We start from the raw sequence: 15,107 nt of genomic DNA on the forward strand, positions 1-15,107 counted from the left end.
GGAGTGCTCTGCAAGGATATTGAAGTGCTCGGTGTTGATTTGGAGTGGCATGACTCCGAGACTGGTCTAAGGGAAGTCTCCACGAGAATGGCCTTCTGCCAAATGTCCCTGTCCTTCCAAGTGCAAGGTCTCAAGTCCCTGCAGATCTGGCATTTATCTTTAACGTGAGTTTCCCCCAGGCACTTTCGACAGCTGGAGTGCAGGTCACTCACTGGCATCAGCTTGCCGCAAGAGGCACATGGTTTGAAGCCCAGGAACTGGAACAGGCCCAGACCCTGAGATGAAAAGTCTCTCAGCAACAGGATAACTTATTTACACAGCTATATACACTAACTCTAACTAGGAACTATATACACTAACTAGAACAACTACACAAAATATGAACAGAGAAGAGTCCAATCCAATGGGAAAGAAGCCTTGCCACAGCAAGAAGGATCATTCCAGCAACCATTATAGGCAATAAGGAGGAACTGAGAGGGTTCAGGGCCGGCAGAGCCTCTTGTAGTGGCACATATGTACACGACTTCAGAGGGCGCTAGAGCCAGCTGCACAGATACCACTAAGGGAATGGACATGAGCAAGCACTTGAAGAAGAATCTGCAATAGCAGGTGGGTAAGTGGCTCTCCGAACTCTATGTTTGTTATCGGGCAGTTATTTGTGGTTGACTTTTTTGATTGCCTGCAGAAATTTCAAGGGTGGTGTAAACAGACAGATGTAGGTCCTTTTCTGTTGAGTAGATCATACCAAAAAGATATCCAAGGGGGAAAAAAAACTATAAATACGGCACTAGTGCCAATATTTCAAGTACAGAACTTTAAAGACTGGTGCAGTGCTCTGAATTTATTGACTAAATTGGTGGGTATTGACATTTAATTGCCAGATGTAACTTCTCAGTTAACAGTTGATATCAACACATCACATAAAAGCTTCTTCAGATATCTGAAGGTTCGTCCAAACTAAACAAAAGAGGGTTCAAACAGTTGGTAGAGCATCTAGCAATTCACCCCTTTTCCCACCGCTGAGAGGAAAAGCTCTTTAGAAATTAACTATCCTTACACTGTATACCTATGTCAAGGTTCCTCCCCCACTCTGAACTCTAGGGTACAGATGTGGGGACCTGCATGAAAACCCTCCTAAGCTTATCTTTACCAGCTTAGGTCAAAACTTCCCCAAGGTACAAAATATTACACCCGTTATCCTTGGAATGGCCGCTACCACCACCAAACTAATACTGGTTACTGGGGAAGAGCTGTTTGGACGCGTCCTTCCCCCCAAAATACTTCCCAAAACCTTGCACCCCACTTCCTGGACAAGGTTTGGTAAAAAGCCTCACCAATTTGCCTAGGTGACTACAGACCCAGACCCTTGGATCTTAAGAACAATGAACAATCCTCCCAACACTTGCACCCCCCCTTTCCTGGGAAATGTTGGATAAAAAGCCTCACCAATTTGCATAGGTGACCACAGACCCAAACCCTTGGATCTGAGAACAATGAAAAAGCATTCAGTGTTTTACAAGAAGACTTTTAATAAAAAATAGCAGTAAATAGAAATAAAGAAATCCCCCCTGTAAAATCAGGATGGTAGATATCTTACAGGGTAATTAGATTCAAAAACATAGAGAACCCCTCTAGGCAAAACCTTAAGTTACAAAAAGATATACAGACAGAAATAGTTATTCTATTCAGCACAATTCTTTTCTCAGCCATTTAAAGAAATCATAATCTAACACATACCTAGCTAGATTACTTACTAAAAGTTCTAAGACTCCATTCCTGTTCTGTCCCTGGCAAGAGCAGCATACAGAGAGACACAGACCCTTTGTCCCTCTCCCTCCTCCCAGCTTTTGAAAGTATCTTGTCTCCTCATTGGTCATTTTGGTCAGGTGCCAGCGAGGTTACCTTTAGCTTCTTAACCCTTTACAGGTGAGAGGAGCTTTCCCCTGGCCAGGAGGGATTTCAAAGGGGTTTACCCTTCCCTTTATATTTATGACACGCCCCCCAAATCTCAGCTAGGGTGAAACACTGGCTGGGATTTCTTCCTGGAGCTCTAGGAAAACAGAGTTAATAAGACACATGCATCTCTAAATATACTACCAAGTACATAAAGACTAACAATATTTTCCACATCTCAAGGACGATTTTAACCAGTTGATTCTGGGAAACTTTCACGGGAGAGTGCATCAGCCACTTTGTTAGAAGCTCCTGAGATGTGTTGGATGTCGAAATCAAAATCTTGGAGAGCTAAACTCCACCGAAGAAGTTTTTTGTTAGTTTCTTTGACGGTGTGAAGCCACTTTAGTGCAGCATGGTCGGTTTGCAGGTGGAAACGCCGTCCCCAAACATATGGGCGTAGCTTTTCCAGAGCGTAGACAATGGCATAACATTCTTTTTCAGTGACTGACCAGTTGCTTTCCCTCTCAGACAGTTTTTTGCTGAGAAACACTACAGGGTGGAATTCTTGATCAGGTCCTTTCTGCATTAAAACTGCTCTCACACCACGCTCGGATGCATCTGTGGTTACTAGGAACGGTTTGTCAAAGTCTGGGGCCCTTAGTACAGGGTCAGACATGAGTGTCGCTTTAAGCTTGTTAAAGGCCTTCTGACACTTTCCGGTCCACTGAACAGCATTTGGCTGTTTCTTTTTGGTTAGGTCTGTCAGTGGGGCAGCGATTTGGCTGTAGTGCGGTACAAATCGTCTGTAATAACCGGCCAAGCCTAAGAAGGATTGAACCTGTTTCTTTGACTTTGGGACAGGCCACTTTTGGATAGCATCCACTTTGGCCTGTAGGGGGCTGATAGTTCCTTGACCCACCTGGTGTCCAAGGTAAGTCACTCTGTTTAGGCCTATTTGACACTTCTTAGCCTTAACAGTTAGTCCTGCCTCCCTTATGCGCTCAAGGACTTTTTGTAGATGTTCCAGGTGGTCTGCCCAGGAATCCGAAAATATGGCCACGTCGTCAAGGTAGGCGACTGCATATTCTCCTAATCCCGCTAGGAGACCATCTACAAGTCTTTGGAAAGTGGCGGGTGCATTTCGCAGCCCGAAAGGGAGTACATTAAATTCATACAGCCCGAGATGTGTGATGAAGGCTGACCTTTCCTTGGCAGATTCGTCTAGCGGTACCTGCCAGTACCCCTTGGTTAAGTCCAAGGTAGAGATGAACTGGGCCCGTCCCAGTTTCTCTAATAGTTCATCTGTGCGTGGCATGGGATAGTTGTCTGGGCGAGTTACAGCATTTAGCTTACGGTAGTCCACGCAAAAACGTATTTCCCCATCTGGTTTGGGAACTAGAACCACTGGAGATGCCCATGCACTTTCAGAGGGGCGGATTACACCCATCTGTAACATATCCTGGATCTCCCGTTCTATAGCAGTTTTAGCTTGAGGAGACACCCGGTAAGGTTGGACCCTAATTGGGTGAGCATTACCTGTGTCAATGGAGTGGTATGCCCGTTCAGTCAGTCCTGGGGTGGCTGAGAACGTTGGCGCGTAGCTAGTGCACAGCTCTTGGATCTGCTGTCGCTGCATACGCCCAAGGGTCATGGAGAGGTTCACCTCTTCCACACCACCAGCACATTTCCCTTCGTAGTAAACACCTTCAGGCCACTCAGCGTCGTCTCCTCCCTGGGCTGTAAACTGACAAACCTTTAATTCTCTGGAATAAAAGGGCTTTAGAGAATTAATATGGTACACCTTAGGCTTTCGGTTGGAGGTGGGGAATGCTATGAGATAACTAACAGCTCCCAGGCGCTCCTGGACCGTGAATGGCCCTTCCCACGATGCTTCCATTTTATGGGCCTGGAGCGCCCTTAAGACCATGACCTGGTCTCCTACTTTGAAGGAACGCTCTCTGGCATGTTTATCATACCAGGCTTTTTGCTCTTTTTGAGCATCCTGTAAGTTTTCTCTAGCAAGGGCTAAAGAGGTTCGGAGGGTGTTTTGTAGGTTGGTTACAAAGTCCAGAATGTTAGTTCCTGGAGAAGGTGTAAATCCCTCCCATTGCTGCTTCACCAACTGCAATGGCCCCTTAACCTCACGGCCATATACAAGTTCAAATGGGGAAAACCCTAAACTGGGATGTGGTACAGCTCTGTAGGCAAAGAGCAACTGCTGCAACACTAGGTCCCAATCATTGGAGTGCTCATTTACGAATTTACGTATCATGGCCCCCAAAGTTCCATTAAACTTCTCCACCATGCCATTTGTTTGATGATGGTAAGGAGTGGCAACCAAGTGATTTACCCCATGAGCTTCCCAAAGGTTTTTCATAGTTCCTGCCAGGAAATTAGTCCCTGCATCGGTGAGGATGTCGGAGGGCCAACCTACCCTGGCAAAAATGTCTGCTAGTGCCTGGCACACACTTTTAGCCCTGGTGTTGCTGAGAGCTACTGCTTCCGGCCATCGGGTGGCAAAATCCATGAAAGTCAGTATGTACTGCTTTCCTCTGGGTGTCTTTTTCGGAAAAGGACCCAGAATATCCACAGCTACTCGCTGAAATGGAACTTCAATGATGGGGAGTGGCTGGAGAGGGGCTTTGACCTGGTCTTGGGGTTTTCCCACTCTTTGGCACACCTCACAAGACTGGACATAGGTAGAAACATCCTTGCCCATTCCCTCCCAGTGGAATGACCCCCCCAAACGGTCTTTGGTCCTGTTCACCCCAGCATGGCCACTAGGGTGATCATGGGCTAAGCTCAAGAGCTTGGCCCGGTATTTAGTTGGAACTACCAACTGTCTCTGAGGATGCCAGTCTTCCTGGTGTCCACCAGAAAGAGTTTCCTTGTATAAAAGTCCTCTTTCTACAACAAACCTGGATCGATTAGAAGAGCTGAGAGGCGGTGGGTTGCTCCGTGCCGCCGTCCAAGCTCTCTGGAGGCTTTCATCTGCTTCCTGTTCGGTCTGGAACTGTTCCCTTTCTGCTGGAGACATCAGTTCCTCATGGGATTGTGGACCTAGGCTTGGTCCCTCTGGAAGCGATATAGGGGATGGAGCTGTTTCTGTTGACTGTGAACCGCTCTCCGCTGGTGCACTATGTTGGGATTCAGGCTCCGGCTGAGCCTCTTGGGTCGGGTTATCGGCTGCTGCCAGTTCAGGTTCGGTGGGGCCCTCCGTTGTTGAGGTTGCAAGTACTGGATTCAGTGCTGACACGGGGTCTGGTGTTGGTTGTTCGGCTGGTTCCGGTTCTGGGACTGGTTCCGTCTGGGTCTCTGGGACTGGATCCACTACTGCTGTTGCAGACATTGGCCTGGGGTCCAGGTCCATCACCTCTGACTGGGTCCTGATAGAAGTTTCCGGAACAGAGCTAGGCCTCACGGCTTGTTTAGCCTGGCTGCGGGTGACCATTCCCACCCTCTTGGCCTGCTTCACATGATTGGCCAAGTCTTCCCCCAACAGCATGGGGATGGGATAATCATCATAGACTGCAAAAGTCCACATTCCTGACCAGCCCTTGTACTGGACAGGCAACTTGGCTGTAGGCAAATTGAAAGAGTTGGACTTGAAGGGTTGAATCGTCACTTGGATCTCTGGGTTGATTAAATTGGGGTCCACTAAGGAAGCATGGATAGCTGACACTTGTGCTCCGGTGTCCCTCCACGCGGTGACCTTCTTCCCGCCCACACTCACAGTTTCCCTCCACTCCAAGGGTATCTGGGAGGTATCTGGGCCTGTGGACCTCTGGTGTGATTCCGGTGCAATGAACTGTAATCTGTTGGGGTTCTTGGGGCAGTTGGCCTTTACATGCCCCAGCTCGTTACATTTAAAACATCGTCCAGCTGACGGGTCACTGGGGCGAGGAGGGCTGCTGGAGAACGGGGTGGTGGGACGATAAGGGGTCTGGAGGGCTCTTTGGGAGGTAGGTGGGGCTTTGGGCGGCCCCCGGTAATAGGGTGTGGTCTGGGGTGGTCCCTTCTGGTCTCCGCTCCAACTGCGACCAGTTTTCTTCTTCTCTGCCACCTCCACCCATCTGGCTCCAATCTCTCCTGCCTCAATTACAGTTTTGGGTTTCCCATCTAGGATGTATCTTTCTATTTCCTCAGGAACACCCTCTAAGAATTGTTCCATTTGCATTAGGAAGGGCAAATTTACTGGAGATTCAACACTTGCTCCTGATATCCAGGCATCCCAATGTTTCACAATGTGGTAGGCATGTCAGGTAAATGACATGTCTGGTTTCCACCTTAGGGCTCTGAACCTCCGACGAGACTGCTCGGGTGTTATCCCCATTCTGACTCTCGCCTTGGATTTAAACAGTTCATACTTGTTCATGTGTTCTTTAGGCATTTCAGCTGCCACCTCAGCTAAGGGTCCACTGAGCTGCGGCCTCAGCTCTACCATGTATTGGTCAGCAGAGATGTTGTACCCAAGGCAGGCCCTTTCGAAGTTTTCTAAGAAGGCCTCAGTATCATCACCTGCCTTGTAGGTGGGGAACTTTCTGGGATGGGAAGTGGTACCTGGAGAAGGATTGCTAGGGTTTGTTGGTATATTCTGCTGGGCCTTTATCCTCTCCATCTCCTCCACATGCTTCCTCTCTTTTTCCCTCTCCTCCTCCACATGCTTCCTTGCCTCCATTTCTTGTTCCTTCTTCAGCTGCATGAGTTCTATCTGTCTTTCATGTTCCCTTTGTCTTTCCTCAGCCTGAAATTTGGCTAATTCGAGCTGTAGTCGAGCCGCGGATTTTGCCATTCTAACCTCTCTGTTTTTACTAACTTTACACCCGAGGTTTAGAAATAAACAAACAAAACTTGGCTGTAAAATTTTGCTGTGCTGGAATAGAATACCTATTCTCTGATAGTGATTGTCAGCCTACAGAAAAAGACAATTCCCTTGTCTCTGCTCTGGGCCCAAATTAAAGCAAAAAACCTCCAACTGCTTGGAAACCTGCTTACCCAGCCCAAAGAAAAAGCAAATGGGTAGAACACACACCCCCTATTTACTTTTAGGAAGAAAAGAAAAAAAAAAACCCTGGGTTGGAAGACTGTGAATTTCCCTGCTGGAGTTAAGTACCCTGCCTCCAGGCAAAGAAAACCTGCAATTCACAAGATAATCCCCTTTTGTCTCTGCTTGGCCACAAAGCAGAGAGAAACCAAGCTGCTTTCAGTTTCAAAGCTGCTTTCTGGACTTTCTTTCCAAAGAAAAAAAAATTTCCTTTTTAAAATCTGTATTTCTAGTTCAAAAAATCTCAACTGGATCTCAAATGATTTCAGGTTAATCCCACCACTGTGCCACCATGTCAAGGTTCCTCCCCCACTCTGAACTCTAGGGTACAGATGTGGGGACCTGCATGAAAACCCTCCTAAGCTTATCTTTACCAGCTTAGGTCAAAACTTCCCCAAGGTACAAAATATTACACCCGTTATCCTTGGAATGGCCGCTACCACCACCAAACTAATACTGGTTACTGGGGAAGAGCTGTTTGGACGCGTCCTTCCCCCCAAAATACTTCCCAAAACCTTGCACCCCACTTCCTGGACAAGGTTTGGTAAAAAGCCTCACCAATTTGCCTAGGTGACTACAGACCCAGACCCTTGGATCTTAAGAACAATGAACAATCCTCCCAACACTTGCACCCCCCCTTTCCTGGGAAATGTTGGATAAAAAGCCTCACCAATTTGCATAGGTGACCACAGACCCAAACCCTTGGATCTGAGAACAATGAAAAAGCATTCAGTGTTTTACAAGAAGACTTTTAATAAAAAATAGCAGTAAATAGAAATAAAGAAATCCCCCCTGTAAAATCAGGATGGTAGATATCTTACAGGGTAATTAGATTCAAAAACATAGAGAACCCCTCTAGGCAAAACCTTAAGTTACAAAAAGATATACAGACAGAAATAGTTATTCTATTCAGCACAATTCTTTTCTCAGCCATTTAAAGAAATCATAATCTAACACATACCTAGCTAGATTACTTACTAAAAGTTCTAAGACTCCATTCCTGTTCTGTCCCTGGCAAGAGCAGCATACAGAGAGACACAGACCCTTTGTCCCTCTCCCTCCTCCCAGCTTTTGAAAGTATCTTGTCTCCTCATTGGTCATTTTGGTCAGGTGCCAGCGAGGTTACCTTTAGCTTCTTAACCCTTTACAGGTGAGAGGAGCTTTCCCCTGGCCAGGAGGGATTTCAAAGGGATTTACCCTTCCCTTTATATTTATGACAACCTACTACTACCTTCATTTCCTAAGCATCTCATTTAGATTGTTCTTAGCATACTTATTTTGATAAGACTGTTGCTAAGGGCCCTTCCCTGAAGCCCTTGATTGTCAAATCTCCTATTAGAATCACTGGAAATTTTGTCCAATTAAGGAGAGGGCTGCATGGTTGCAGATGTAGGGAGAGACCCTCAGTTGGTATAAATCAGTAGCTCCATTGATTTCAGTAAACCATGTCAACTTACGCCGGCTGAGAAACTGGCCCTTAATTTTCTACCTGCATAATTTTTCAATAAGCATTTTGGCCTTGTCCGGTAGTTTTATACCGCATATTATCCTAAAGATGAGGGAGACAGAATAAAGCTTCTGAGAAAGAACTATGCAAGGATAAAATCATAACATTCACGTGATGATTTTACATATTAAATCATTATTGTGCTGGAATTGCCAACTCAAACACTCGTATTTTTTCACTATTTATTTTTCCAGGGGCATGTGTGTACATTTATGCCATTTTATTCCAATAAATGGCAAGTTACAGAGGAGGTTTGATTCATGGCTTGACAAAAATTATTTTAAGTGGAAGGAAAGAAGGATATTGGTTTCCGCTTATCATTGCACTGTCATTCTGCGGTTACAATACTAAGTTCAAAATACATATTTGGTAATACTTTAAACAGGGATAAGGAAAAATGACGGGGACTGGGATTTACTTGAAGATCTCCTCTTCCTTCCATCCATAACAACTTTAGCACTAGAACCAGCCTGGCTAGTTCCCCCATTTCAAGTTTTCCCCCTTTGCGATCGAGAAATGTACTGAAATGGTGGCTCATGGGTGCATTCAATCAAATTATCGTTATCCACAAACCTTAATCTTCGCCAAGCTACCTCCACAGTGAATGGTTATTTGTGGATACCCTTCTGGGTGGGTCTCTTTTACAGTCTGGCCCCTCAGCGACATTCCTATGTGCCCCCCTGGCTCTGTCAATTTAGAAGTAGCTCCTTACAGACAGCCATGAGCTAGGCAGAGAGTTGCTCCTTCTGCCTGTGTTATACGGAACCACAGTGAAACTCCTCCCTTGCTGTACCTAATTCAAGATCAGCAGTGTCTCTGTTACTTTGCTGACACAACCACCTCAAAACAACCTTTAGGTTTAATTCTGTATTTCCAACTTGTGAAAAATAATTACCTCTACCTGTGTGGTTTTTCAGACTGCCCTGGCCATCTGGCAATGCAGGGTTCCACAAGCCCTCCGCTCTCATCTTAATGTCTTAGAAAGGAGCATTCTGGGCCAGGGTCAAATCACCCACCAAAGGCAGGAAAGAGAAGAGGTTATCACCTGTACCCTTCCCTCACTGCTTATTTGCACTGGTCCTGCTTCCTGTTTGAGAGCACTGCCTTCCTGCCTGTGGCATTCTCCCACCTTCTTCCTACCGTTTACATTACCCTCTGATCTAGCAACCTTAGATCATCCTCTGTGAGCTCCTAATCCTCCCTTGTGGTTGGTGAGAAGACAGGAGAAAACCAGTGGCTGGGATGCATTGCAAGGACACCAAGTATGAGGCGGTATTAAAAAGTGTAAGTATCTGAAACTGGCTAGTTTTAGCCGGGGGGGGGGGGGCTTTATTTATTTATTATATATACACACACGCACATATATATTTTGAGATACTCACCCCCCAGTATCATTAACCCCAAGCATTAAGAGATCATGAGGTATGATCCCTGTCCTGAAAATCTTATCTAAACCCCCTGATTCTGTGATCTGAATCCCTGCTACCATGCAAAGTCCCATTGATTCCACAAGACCATGGCTCCAGTCATGTGCTTCCTGGCAGCATTTTTCAGAGTATGTGCTGAGTTTGCCCTTCAGTTTACTTCTAAATCTCCTTCCTTCCTCCAGGCTCCTCTCCTTGTGCAAGCCCTTGGAGAGCTCTACATCTTAACACATACCCTTTCTGTCACCTCCCAATGTCCTCGTCCCTCACACCCTTGTTAATCTTCTCCTCTAGTATTTCCTGCCTTTCCCCAAAGCCACACTTTAACCCCATGCATCCCCACAGAATCTCCCTTCTCCTTTCCCCCTTACATCCTCTCTCTTTGACCCATTCCTGCTCCCCTCCAAAGATAAGACAGTTACCTTTTCCGTTCCTGGTGCTCTTCGGGATATGTTGCTCAAGTCTATTCCACAATAGGTGTGCGTGTTCGCCACGTGCACCAGTGCCGGAAGTTTTTCCCCTAGCAGTACTTGTAGGGGAGCATCCCTGGCGACCCCTGGAGTGGTGTCTCCATGGCACAGTATAAGGGGCACTGCGTGCTCCCCCCACCCTCAGTTACTTCTTGCCAGACAACTCCAACAGAAGGGAAGGAGGGCGGGATGTGAAATAGACACATCTCGAAGAACACCAGTTACGGAAAAGGTAACTGTCTTTTCTTCTTCGAGTGATTGCTCATGTGTATTCCACAATAGGTGATTCCAAGCTATATCTGTTGGAGGTGGGTAGGAGTTCACAAACTCTTGGGACGGAGTACAGCCCTGACGAACCCGGCATCCTCCCTGGTCTGGGAGATGATCGCATAATGCAAGGTGAATGTGTGAACTGAAGTCCATGTGGCAGTCCTACAAATGTCCTGAATAGGGACATGGGCCAAAAAGGCAGCCGATGAGGCCTGCGCCCTAGTCGAGTGTGCCCTCACAATTGGTGGCAGAGGGAGTCCTGCCAGGTCATAACAGGTAGGGATGAAAGAGGTGATCCAGTTGGAGAGCCACTGAGTGGAGATCGGCCGACCTTTCATGCGCTCGGCCAAGGCGATGAACAGCTGCGAGGACTTCCTGAATGGCGTATTCCGCTCTAGGTAAAAAGCCAGATCCCGTTTCACATCCAGCTTGTGGAGGCAGTGCTCCCCACCGGACGCATGGGGCTTGGGGCAGAGGACCGGCAGAAAAATGTCCTGACACATGTGATAGGTGGAGACCACTTTCGGGAGGAACGAAGGGTGTGGGCGGAGCTGGACCTTATCTTTATGAAACACAGTGTATGGGGGCTCGGAGGTCAGGGCCCTGTGTTCCGAGACCAGCGTAGCTGACGTGATCGCAACCAGGAAGGCCACCTTCCACGAGAGGTGAGACTAGGAGCACATAGCTAGCGGCTCAAACGGGGGCCCGTGAGTCAGGCCAACACCAGGTTTAGGTCCCACTGTGGGACTGGGGGTCTAACATATGAGAAGAGATTTTCTAACCCCTTAAGGAATCAGCTGGCCATAGCATGGGAGAATACCGTGTGGCCTGCACCGGTGGATGGAAGGCTGATATGGCTGCTAGGTGCACCTTGACTGATGAGGGCACCAGGCCCTGGGCTCTAAGGTGAAGGAGGTAGTCCAGAATAAACTGGATCAGGGCAGCCACTGGGGAAACTCCCTTCTCTTCTGCCCATCTGGAAAAATGAGACCATTTTCCCAAGTAGGCTCGGCGTGTGGAGGGCTGCCTTCTTTTATAGGACGACGTGCTGAACGAACCCCTTCCGAGCATTTCCTTTCCTCCCTACCTAACGATTGAGCAGCCATGCCGAGGTGGAGTGCTGCTAGGTTGGTGTGGAGGAGGCGGCCCTGGCCCTGGGAGAACAGATCTGAGTGGGATGGCAATGGCCACAGCGGGGCAACCGCCAGGCCCATGAGGGTCCCGTACCAATGCTGCCTGGGCCATGCCAAGGCAATCAGAAGGACCCAGGCCTTGTCTGTCTTTATCTTTTCCAGGATGCTGCCAATCAGCAGGAATTGGGGAAAGGCATAGAGAAACTGGCTTGACCAGGACAGGAGGAAGGCATCGGAGACAGCGTCTCGTCCCGTCCCCCCCTCCCCCCGCCGGGGAGCAGAACGAGGGACAGCGACAGTTCTGACGAGTCGCAAACAGGTCCACCTGGGGAGTTCCCCACACTTGGAAAAGTCTACGCACCACCTCTGGGTGAAGAGACCACTCGTGCTGAGAGGAGAAGTCCCTGCTCAAGTGATCCTCTCAGGCGCCCAGCAGAGGGAAGACCTGTAGGCAGATGTCGTGGGCTATACAAAAGTCCCACAGCCTGAGGGCTTCATGGCAGAGGGCAGAGGATCTGGCCCTGCCTTTCCTGTTGATGTAGAACATCGAGGTCACGTTGTCCATGTTGTCCTGACCACCCGGCCCTCCAGGTGCGAGCGGAAGGCCATGCACACCAGCAGTACCTCCCTGAGCTCCTTGACATTTATGTGGAGGGTCAGATCCTGAGCTAACCACAGACCTCGGGTCTGAACGTTCCCCACATGGGCCCCCCATCCCAGGTCTGACGCATCAGACTCCAGTTCCAGCGATGGGGCCCTGCCCCTGAATGGGACCCCTTGGAGCATATTTCTCAGGGAGGACCACCACCTTAGGGAGGTGATCACTGGCTTGGGCACCATGAGGACTTTGTCCATCCTGTCCCTGGCCTGGGAGAATTCCGAGGCCAACCAGAGCTGGAGGGGCCTCATTCTGAGTCTGGTGTGACGGACCACGTACGTGCAAGTCGACATGTGACCCAAGAGCTGGAGGCACACTCTGGCTGTTGTCACCGGAAACTCATGACTGTGTTCATGAGCCCCTTCAGGGTCTCAAACCTGTCCGGTGGGAGGGAGGCCCTGGCTGACGAGGCGTCCAGGACCGCCCCGATAAACTCTATGCGTTGTACCGGGACTAACATGGACTTGGTGTTGTTTACCAACAGGCCCAAAGTGGTGCATGTGGACAGAAGGAGAACCATGTGATCCCACACGTGTGACCGGGAGCTGCCCTTGACCAACCAGTCATCTGGATGGGGAAGATCTGGACCCCCCCCGGTGTCTGAGGTAGGCCGCCAACACCGACATATATTTCGTGAATACCCTGTGGGCAGTGGAGAGACCAAACATGAGGACCGTAAATTGGTAGTGTTCCTGCCCCACCATGACATGGAGGAAGCATTTGTGTCCCTCGAATATATGAATGTGGAATCTGCAGATGGAGGACGGTGTACCAGTCCCCAGGATCCAGTGAGGGATGATGAAGGCTAAGGAGACCGTATGGAACTTGAGTTTCACCATGTACTGGTTCAGGCCTCGCAGGTCCAAGATGCGCCTGAGCCCCCCTTTGGTCTTCAGGATAAGGAAATAGTGGGAGTAGTACCCCTTGACTATGAACTCCCCCGGTACCGCTTCATCCGCTCCTAGGCCCAGCAGCCACCCCACCTTCTGCTCGAGCAGAGCCTCATGTGAGGGGTCCCCCAAGGAGGGATGGGGGAGGGGGTGTGGTTGGGCTGGGAGGAAGTAAACTGGAGGGAGTAGCCCCGGGAGATGGTGTTGAGGACCCATTGGTCCGAGGTCAGCCACGACCACTCCAGGATGAAAGCACACAATCGATTGGAGAAGGGAAGCTTTATTGAGGGTGGATCTCTGATGAGAACTGGCAGGGCGACCTCAGGCATCCTGTCAAAACCACCTTTTCCCTGCCTGCTTGCCCTTGGAGGACCCAGGCTGGGGGGCAGGCCGAGACTGCCTCTGTGGGCGCCTCTTATAGTCCCGTGATTTCTTATAAGCAGTCTCATATTTTGAGTGGGTGGCCTGAGTGGGAGTCTGCTGCGGCTTGAACTTAGGTTTAGCCAGAGCCAGAACATAGAGACCCGGAGTCTGGAGGGTCGGGTGGGAGTCTTTCAGGCCCTGCAGCTTCGTATCTGTTTGTTCCACAAACAGAGCTTTGCCGTCAAATGGGAGGTCTGCACCTCATTGGACAGCCCAGAGAGCAGAAGCCACGATGCCCGTCTCATGGACACCGTGGAGGCCATGGACCGCATGGCTGTGTCCGCTGCATCTGAAGCTGTCTGCAGGGTTGCCCTGGCAGTTGCTGTGCCCTCCTCCACCAGCGCTTTGAACTCCTTCCTATCACGCTCCTGGAGGGAGTCCTCAAACTTGAGCAGGGAGCCCCACAGATTGAACTCACAATGGCCCAGGAGAGCCTGGTGGTTCACCACCCATAACTGGAAGCTCACGGACGAATATATTTTCCTTCCATATGAGTCCAGCCTCCTTGAATCTTTATTTTTTGGGGTAGGAGCTGGTTGGCCCTGCCATTCCCTGTGGTTGACTGACTCGACCACCAGGGAGTTGGGAGCAGGGTGGGTGTATAAGTATTCATGCCCCTTGGCTGGTACAAAATATTTGTGTTCCGCTCTCTTAGAGATGGGGGCCAAAGAGGCGGGGTTTGCCATAGGGCATTTGAATTTTTCGCCACCCCTTCGTGGAGAGGCAAGGCTACCCTGCCCAGTGCCAAGGAGGACAGCACATTAAACAGGAAGTCCAAGGGTTCCTCCATCTCCTCTGCTTGGAGGTGGAGGCTTGATGCCACCCTTTAAGAGTTCTTGGTGGGCCTCCTGTGGGATGGAGGGCCATAATCACCTCATCTGGGGAGGGTGAGGAGGCCGGCCTGGTACTTTGCGTGTCCACCAGCACCGGAGGGTCCACCACCTGGTCGGTCTCCGGGCATGGTGCCAAGGATGTACGTCCCACCGACTCCTTCCTCGAGGGTCTGGAGAGGGAGGCCGATGGTCCTTCTGAGGCTCCGGCCACCAAGAGAGCCCCCACTAGGGGTTGCGTTGGGAGTCATGGCGCCCACTGGTACCATTGGGTCAGCTATGGGGCCCAGGTCCACTGCACCTGCTGTGGCACCAGCAGAGCTGGCTGCTTGGCCTGGCTGGCCCAGCCCATCGATGGATGACTACGAAGGGAAGCCGGGCTGACATACGACCTGCTGCTGTTCCCAGATTGGGAGGAGCAGCGGCACCGGGAGCAGTGTTGACCTCGGAACCGCGATCGTGGAGAACCAGTACTGTCGGTAACAGCTGCTCCATGATCAGCTCCGGCGGACGGACCCGCGACGGCGGTGCCAAGGCAGGGTCCTGGAGTGGGACAACGAAC

The sequence above is a fragment of the Caretta caretta genome, chromosome 1, assembly GCF_965140235.1.
Source record: "Caretta caretta isolate rCarCar2 chromosome 1, rCarCar1.hap1, whole genome shotgun sequence".
NCBI lineage: Eukaryota > Metazoa > Chordata > Testudines > Cheloniidae > Caretta > Caretta caretta.